We start from the raw sequence: 8,663 nt of genomic DNA, 5'->3' as shown, positions 1-8,663 counted from the left end.
CTCCGACCCTTATTTGTTTTTGTTCTCCCTGAAATAGTCTAGGTAAAAGTAGGTGGTGCCAGGACTTGGGTTATGGTAGAGATGGTATTGAAAAGTATAATGGTTATGCCAAAGGTTTTCATGTTTGAGGCACCAGAGTTTCCAGGTTCAATCTCCTGCATTACCATAAGCAAGAGATGAGCAGTGCTCTGGTAAAAAAAAAATAATAATGGTGAGTCGGGCGGCAGTGTAGCGGGTTAAGTGCATGTGGCACAAAGCACAAGGACCAGCGTAAGGGATCCTGGTTCGAGTTCCCGGCTCCCCACCTGCAGGGGAGTCGCTTCACAAATGGTGAAGCAGGTCTGCAGTTGTCTTTCTCTCCCCCTCTGTCTTCCCCTCCTCTCTCCATTTCTCTCTGTCCTACTTAACAATGACGACATCAACAACAACAATAACTACAAAAACAATGAAAAAAACAAGGGCAACAAAGGGAAAATAAATTTTAAAAATGATGATAATAAATAGATTATTGAAAAAAAGAAAAGAAGAAAACTGTGGCACATTGTCCTTCACCTCTATTCTCAGAACAGCCAAAGTAATTACTCTTTTTTAAAATTTATTTATTAATATTTTTCAATATTTATTTATTCCCTTTTGTTGCCCTTGTTGTTTTATTGTTGTAGTTCTTATTGTTGTTGTTACTGATGTCGTTGTTGGATAGAACAGAGAGAAATGGAGAGAGGAGGGGAAGACAGAGAGGGGGAGAGAAAGACAGACAGACACCTGCAGACCTGCTTCACTGCCTGTGAAGCGACTCCCCTGCAGGTGGGGAGCCGGGGGCTTGAACCGGGATCCTTCTGCTGGTCCTTGTGCTTTGTAACACTTGCACTTAACCCGCTGCACTACCGCCCGACTCCCCAAAGTAATTACTCTTAACTGTCAGATAGTGTCATTAGTTTACTCAAATCCTTCAGTGGCTTTCCCATCATACTCTAAATGACTCTCTTTAAAAATGTTCCCTCCCCAGAGATTTCCACTTTTCCATTTGTGCCTTATTCCCCGCACCCCCAAGGCAGCTACCACCACTTAGCATGAGCTTCTTAAATGTGTTAGTACCTTGTGTATTTCCTCTACTCTGCCCTTGTGCTTCCCAACTCTCCTCAAACTACTGATGAGGACAGGTTTTTGTCTTGCTACCTGTAGCATCCCTGGCACCTATGTGCCCCCATGTAGAATAGGTGCCCTCCAAAATATTTTATTATGTAAGCAAATTCATGAATACAGGTAGTGAGTGACCTTATTGTCTGTATGCGTTTTTCTTTTTTCTATCCTACATATATTCACAAGCACCAGGAACCAAGCACCTACTTGTTTCCAGTGCCTACTTCTGACCCTGAGTTGTACTGGACGGGCTGACACTCACTCACAGACAAACTCCATCTTGCTGCTGCTCCCAGCAGTCTTTCAGACACATTTTCTGAAGATCTGATCTTGAGAGGTCTTCAGGCAACCACATTGATGCCCTTGCTCCCTCCAGATGAGTAGTAATTATGGGACTCCTCCAAATGAACACATTTTGTCTCTCCGTGTGTGGTAATTTGTATCAGAAACAGCTTTGTATTCTCAGCCTGTCAGAGATCTGATAGCAAGCTCCCATAAACCACTTCACTCTCCCAGCCATTTCTCACTCTTAATCCACCATCCTTCCTCCCCAGTTAAAAAAATCTCCATTGGTTCTCCAATTTCACACTGAGGGAAGCTTCCGTGTTTCAATATTTTTCCCTCTCTCGTTCTGTCACTCTCCTTCTATCTGAAAAAGTCAGCCAGGGGCAGTGAGGCCCCACTGACAACAGTAACAACAACAAAAACTCCAGTGAAGAGTCCCTCCATGGTGTGATCTACTCTGACCCCTCTGACCAGTCTGCCATCTCTCTGTCTCTCTAGCTGTTCTTTAACATGCCATCCCTCTTGTTCCTCACCCGCCTCCTCCCTAGTTTGCACCCCATGCGTTATCCAGACCCTCTGACTCCCTACCAAGAGGCATAGTACTTACACTCCTGCCTATCTTGTTTCAGTTTTTTAAGACACTTGCACCGTATAACCAGAAACTACCTTGTTAATTCATTTACTTGGTTATATTCTCTCTCACCTTGTAGAACATAAACTCCATGAAAGAAAGGCTTTTTGGGGGGGATGGGGGTTCTTATTTCCTATGATATTGCCATATCTGTTATGGTGAAGGCACTTACAGATGGAGAACAGATACCAGTCAAAACGATAGTTAATAAAGGCTGACATTTCCACCTTTCTGTGACAGCTTCCCTCTAAAGATCCATTATAGTCTTAGCTTCTCCTATCTTTTTGCTTTTTCAAAAACTATTAATGGCACACAGAGCAAATCAAAGCAACACCCTAGCATAGTCCAAGCCAGCGATTTAAACCAGGGCCTTATACATGCAAATCTAGTGTTCTAGTTGTGGTGCCATGCTCCTGGCCAATCATTCTGCCTCGACAGGATAGTTTTTTGTGGCTAGGATTCAGGACTGAATCTTAGCAATGATGCCTTGAATTTTTGCTTACCTCTTTAGAGCAGAAATATAGATTTTCTTTTATTGACAACATCTAGGGACCCTCTTGCCTATTATGTTCTCCTGATAATTTTTAAGAACCACCTGCAGAATGGTGCTTTTTGTCATAGGCCTCTAGGGGAGACAGTGTTACCTAGACATGTTTCTTCTTCTAGATTAAGTGCATTTAGAGTTCACAGTAAGCAAAGGCAGGTCTTCCACAGAAGAAAGTACTTACTAGTCTTGGCAGGATCCTCCATCCCACGGCCAGCCCTCCTGCTTAGACTTCTTAAACTGCAACCCAAGTGCACAGAAGTCACTCACTGGCATCAGCCACACAGGTCACTTCCCACATCACTCCCCCCCCCCCCACTTATGTTCTATAACTGAAGAGGGATAGAAATACACACTTGTTTCCCTAAGTCTCAATTTCCTTGTTGAACTTCAAAGATGTTTTAGAAGAGCATGACCCTCCTGGGGTCCTTCTTCCTTTAGGGACTGCCTAATCTCAATAACCCACTTGCACAATGCTATTATATGCACTGATGAGTCAAATTCTTCCACTGGCTAACCCTCCGTATGATCTTGGCTGTCTCTCCTCCTGTGGGAATCATTCTTCCTGGATTCTCTCTTTCCTCCTGGCAGAGTCCACAGTGGTACACATACATACACACACACACACACACACACACACACACACACACACACACACACATCCAAGGCTTGCAGTCAGTTTCTGCAGTGACGGCTCAGTCTTCATGTGTACTAGCTGGAAGAACTTGGAAGAATCCCTCACCTTCACTTTGTCTCTATAGGATTCCTCATGGAAGGCTGCAAAGATTAAATGCAGCTATGTTGGGAAAGCCCTTAGTGAAGGGCTATTTAACAGTGCATTCTGGCTCTTAAGGTTTAGGAGGCCAGAATTCAGCATATTCTCATAGGAAAACCATTTCTTATAATGCTTCAAAGAAGCTTCAATTCATATGTTAATGCTAATCAAAAGTGTGGAGGAGTTGCAGAGCTCCTGCTCAACTTTGTCCAGAAAACTCCATCACTCTGCTTTAACATGAAGACTCAGAGACCCAGAAGGTTATCTCAGAGATCATAATATAGGGATGTTTTGGGATGCTCTGAAAAACATATAAGGAGTCCTTTCCTCCCTCCCTCACCCCCCACACTAGAAGCTCATCTCCAGAAGACAGGTCAAAGTCACACAGTCTCAAAATGCTCATAGCAGAGACAAAGTGCTGGCCAGCAGGGGGATATATCATATGTGCTGGGCTGGTGTGGTGGACATCGGGGTCTTTGGCTCCCTTTTGCACCTTCCTATCACCAAACCTCAACAGGAGCTTGTGGCCCTGGAGGTTCAGAATGAATTGCCACCCATGCCTGATTGGTTAGGAGCAGACACATGCCTGGAGCCCAAATGTCACTCGTGGCTTTTAAGAGCTTGGCATAACCCCAATTAAACAATTCATACTCCCCAGAGTCTCTCTTGATCAGCCTCTCTCCACACTCACCCTCTACAGACCTTCCTGGAAAAAGCAACCTGGGACTGGAAAGCACCTCACACCCCTTCGTTCTGTTTCTAGGGAGTCAGCCCAAAGCCTGACTACAGCAACCAGGCAGTGGTAGCTTTCTACTCTCTACCCTTACTGCATGGAAACATGTGTGTATGTGTGTGTGTTTCCATAGGGCAACACAGTAAGATTTTGATATTTTATTAGGCCTATTATTCTTAAAATGTTGTCTTATAAGAGATTTCTTCCCTGTTCCCTGGTGCCCCACCCACCCCTTGTTTCAAAGATTCACAGTGAAGGAATCCCCATAAATTTCTTGAATTTGTCCTTGGATCAAATCTTAGCACACTGGAAAACTATTGAGCTGTCTGGAGAGTGAATGTGAGCATGTGGGCCAAGCCCAATGAGATCAGGCTCAAGTCAGACTCATGGAAGGAGGATGAGAGGCGGCCCCTGGGGCCCTAAGGTGAGTCACTGGTGGCTAAAGAACATCCTCTATCCAAGAACTGGCTGGCAGGGGAACTTAGGAACTTACTTTATAGTACTTCTGGTTAGGGTTAATATCTCTGAAATAGGTTCAATACTGCATACTGCATTAGTTACTGGTGAAAGGGTTTTTTTTTTTTTTTTTTCCTCTCTCTCTCTCTTTTTTCATTCCAGGTCCTTGGATTTATATGCTAGGAGTTGTCAATGGACATCTGGGTTACATGATTCCTGGGAAAGCTTCCCTATGCATCTAAGACTTTACACATAAGTGTTGCCTTGTTTTCTCCTTTTGGGCCTTGGAGTGCTGTTAGAATTAGTTGAAGCCTATAGATCCAAACCATGAACCAGTAGATGCATTTGTGTTAATTTAATGTAACAGTCTGGATTAGGACACTAATACTATGACTGAATCATTAGAGTATGACTAATATTTGGGAATATAATGAAGAGGTCTGTCAGGTGCAATGCTATATAGCTTCTGTATATCTGACTATGATGACAGCAACAAATGGACAATTTGGCCATCTCTCCTGAAAAACTTGTTCCATAGTGGGGTGTAAGGTTTGTCCTCAAAACTGCAGTTACTCTAACTCTGAGGAAATCCGTTTGGTATGGCTGACACACAAGTTCTACGAAAATGCCTCCTTATTTTCTTCCTCCCATCAGCAAGCCTGAGCTGGGGTCTCCCTAGAAACCTGGGAGAAATCACCATTCTTCTCTTTTGGTTGAAATATGCTGTTTCTTAGCACCAGGCCCCATGGGGGATAGCAAGGTAACAGGGTTAGAACTGAGACTTTACACTTCGTGATTGTGTATGAAATACAACAATCTTGTTAAGCCAGTGTACATACAAACAAATCTGATAAACTACTATTTACTCTTAACGTGTGACATAGACATTGTTTTTTTCCTATGCCCCTTAATTTGTCTAAAATGTTAATCTCCCATCACTGAGCAGATTGCATGATCCACTAGTCAGTCTCTACCCGCAGCTAAAAATTTGGTTAGAAGAAAGGAAGCTGCTTCTATTAGCTCCAGGTCAGGAGCTCAGGTCTGATCCGAGGAAAGCCAAAGGTTCTACTGGATTCACTTGTCAAGCAGCTACCAGGTGTACTAGCACTAGCACAGGTGCTGGGTATGGAGTTAAATGAAATGGCTCTCTTTATACATGGACACAGGGAAAGAGGTACATGAAAGGTGGAAAGGCTTTCATGCTTTGAACTAGTCTTTTGGAGAAAAAAATTATAGACTTCTGGGAGGCGTGGCTATAGACTAACAGTGAACAGCAAACACTCTCCCCCCTAAACAACAAATGCTGACAACCAGTGAATCCATACACCTCACTAAACTGCAGCTGGGATACTCGTGGACACCAAGGCCTCAGGTGGGTGCTGGTGTATATGGACGGGGTGAGAGGGAATACAGGGTCCAAGCCAAACACATGGGGGTTGGGAGTTCCAGCAACACACAGCACCACTTTGCCTCTGAGCAACAGCAATCAAGGCTGCACACAGTGTTGTCTGTGAGAGGGGGAAACTTCTGAGCTTTGACCCATGGCCTCGGGGGTGACCGTCTGCTGAACTGGTGGCGTGGTCACATCATAGTAGCAGGGGATTTGCCTGACCAGTCTGGTCTGCCCCCCTAATGAAGGCAGAAATCCAGAAGGCAATTTGTGGCAGCTGACAGATAAAAGGTAATAAGCGGCAGCTGACAGCTAAATGGTAAACTGAGTCCTGCTTCTTCAAACACAACTGCCACCTAATAAGCACCCCCCCCCCCGTGGCTTGAATTCAGACTGAAATTCTATAAAGAAGCCATAGAGTATAAAACAGCTTAAGAGAGTAACAAGAAACATAACCCCAACCCCACCAAAGGTCAGCAGGAGACAGGAAAATAGTTAAAATGAGAGCAGAAATCAATGAAACAGAAAACAAGAAAACCATCAGGAAGATTAATGAAACCAAGAGCTGATTCTTTGAAAGGATAAATAAAACTGATAAACCACTATCTATACTCACCAAGAGAAAGCTATGGTAAAATTACTCAGAAATGAAAGAGGAGATATTACAGATCATGCAGAGATACAAGCGATCATGTAAGGCTATTATGCATATCTATATGGAAATAAATTCAACAACAATATGTTAAGAGAATAAACGATTAAGACCAAGTGGGATTCATCCCTGGGAAAAAGGGATAGTTCAACATCTGCAAGTCAATCAGTGTAATTCACCATATCAACAAAAAGATAAAAACCAAAAGATCTTATCAACCGATGCAGAAAAAGCCTTTGATAAGCTCCAACACCCACTTATGATAAAGGCCCTCAAGCAATTGGGAGTGGAAGGAAAATCCTTATTGTAAAATAACACTCCGTTTAAGGTTAAACAAATGAGAGGTTTATTCGTAAAAATCACTGTGAACGTGAAGATGAGGGGAAAAGTCTAGCTAGGAGAATAGGCGCAAGCCTACAGTCTACAACTAAGCTACACAAGACTACCATGTGAAGAGATGAGGATCAATTCGGAGCTACACCAACACGAATGCCATGACAGAGGTATTCCAATCAAGAGAGTGAGCTGCCCCAGCTCCTTGCTTATATAGTCCCTGCACCCACATTCCCTGTGAGTGTTCTCTGTAGTCGTATGGACATCATTTGTATGTTAACTGTCCCAAATTCCTGCTGGGGTCACAACAATTCAACATAATAAAGGAAATATATGACAAACTCATGGCTAACATCATGCTTAACGTGGAAAAACTGAAAGCATTTGCCCTAAAGTCAGGAACTAGGCAAGGATGTTCACTCTCACCACTTCTATTCAACATAGTCCTAGACATCCTCACCATTGCCATCAGGCAATTAAGAAATATTACAGGAATTCAAATGGGAAAAGATGAAATTAAATTATTATTTGCAGATGATAATGTTGTTATAACTAGAGGACCCCAAAAACTCTGCCAAAAAACTTCTGGAAATCCATAAATTCAGTAAAGTAGCAGGTTACAAAAATCAATACTCATAAATCTGTGGCATTTCTTAATTCAAAAGCCAGGCAGCGCCTAGGACCCATCAGAACCTAGCTGGAGTCGGCTTCTCCATGATGAATCTTTTGTTTTTAAAGCTTAATGTAGTGAGAGTGAGGAAGAAAAGGAAGGGAGGGAGGGAGGGAGGGAAAGAGAGAGAGAGGAAGGTAGGACTAAGATGTCAGAGCACTATTTATTTTTTAATTATTTATTATTATTATTATTATTTTATTATGAGAGCACTGCTCAGCTCTGGCTTACAGTGGTGCTGGGGATTGAACTTGGTACCTAAGAGCCTCTAGCATGAAAACACTTTGCATAACCATTATGCTATCTCCCCAGCCCTCAGAGGACTTTAATTTTGTCTTAGGGTGGTGTTAAGGATTGAACCTGAGACTATAGGGCTTCAGGCATAAAAACACTGTGCTTGAACAAACTGAGCTATTTCCTCCAGTCCCATAATGATTCATATATATATATATATGTCTGTGTGTATAATTACTATTTTTATTACATCATATATATATATTTTTTTGGGGGGGGGTCATCACTCAAGCTGTACCCTTCCAGGCTGAGTTTTTCTGATAGAAACACAGAGACAGAGAGGCAGAGAAAGGATGCCACAGAACCAAAGCTCCCTCCAGTATGGTGGGGGCCAGGCTTGAACTTGGGTTGTACCCATGATACACTAACCAGTGAGCTCTCTTGCTGGCCTCAAATATAGGGTTGATGGAAAAGCCATGAAATAATTTTACACAGAAAAACATAGAATACCTCATGATTTTTCTCATAACTCAACATTTTGAATATTATCTTTGGCTTCAAAACAACCACTCCTTCTACCACAGCCACAAAGCCTCTTTAAAAATCCTTTTTGTAAGTCCTGCAGATGATCTTTGACTATTTAAACCTAAGTTCTGAAAGATCTACTTCCCTCATCGGTGAGATAGTTAAGACTAGATAGAATGGTGTTATTTAATACTTTTCCTGAGACCAGCCCCTGGGCCAGCTGGGCACCTCACACAGCAAGCACAGTCCTTTGTGGTGTCCTTCCTAATGTCCCAGGTCTTCAGGAATGACTCCA

The 8,663-nt window shown here is 42.8% G+C and overlaps 1 protein-coding gene across 2 annotated transcripts in view; it reads right to left on the bottom strand.

Moving 5' to 3' along the window:
• PPM1H (protein phosphatase, Mg2+/Mn2+ dependent 1H) overlaps positions 1-8,663 on the bottom strand; it is a 320,464-nt gene that overhangs the window by 68,450 nt on the left and 243,351 nt on the right. The window lies entirely within an intron of this gene.

Source organism: Erinaceus europaeus, chromosome 7 (assembly GCF_950295315.1).
Source record: "Erinaceus europaeus chromosome 7, mEriEur2.1, whole genome shotgun sequence".
NCBI lineage: Eukaryota > Metazoa > Chordata > Mammalia > Eulipotyphla > Erinaceidae > Erinaceus > Erinaceus europaeus.
Note: the sequence above shows the minus strand (reverse complement) of the source record. Positions and strands in the feature narration are given on the sequence as shown.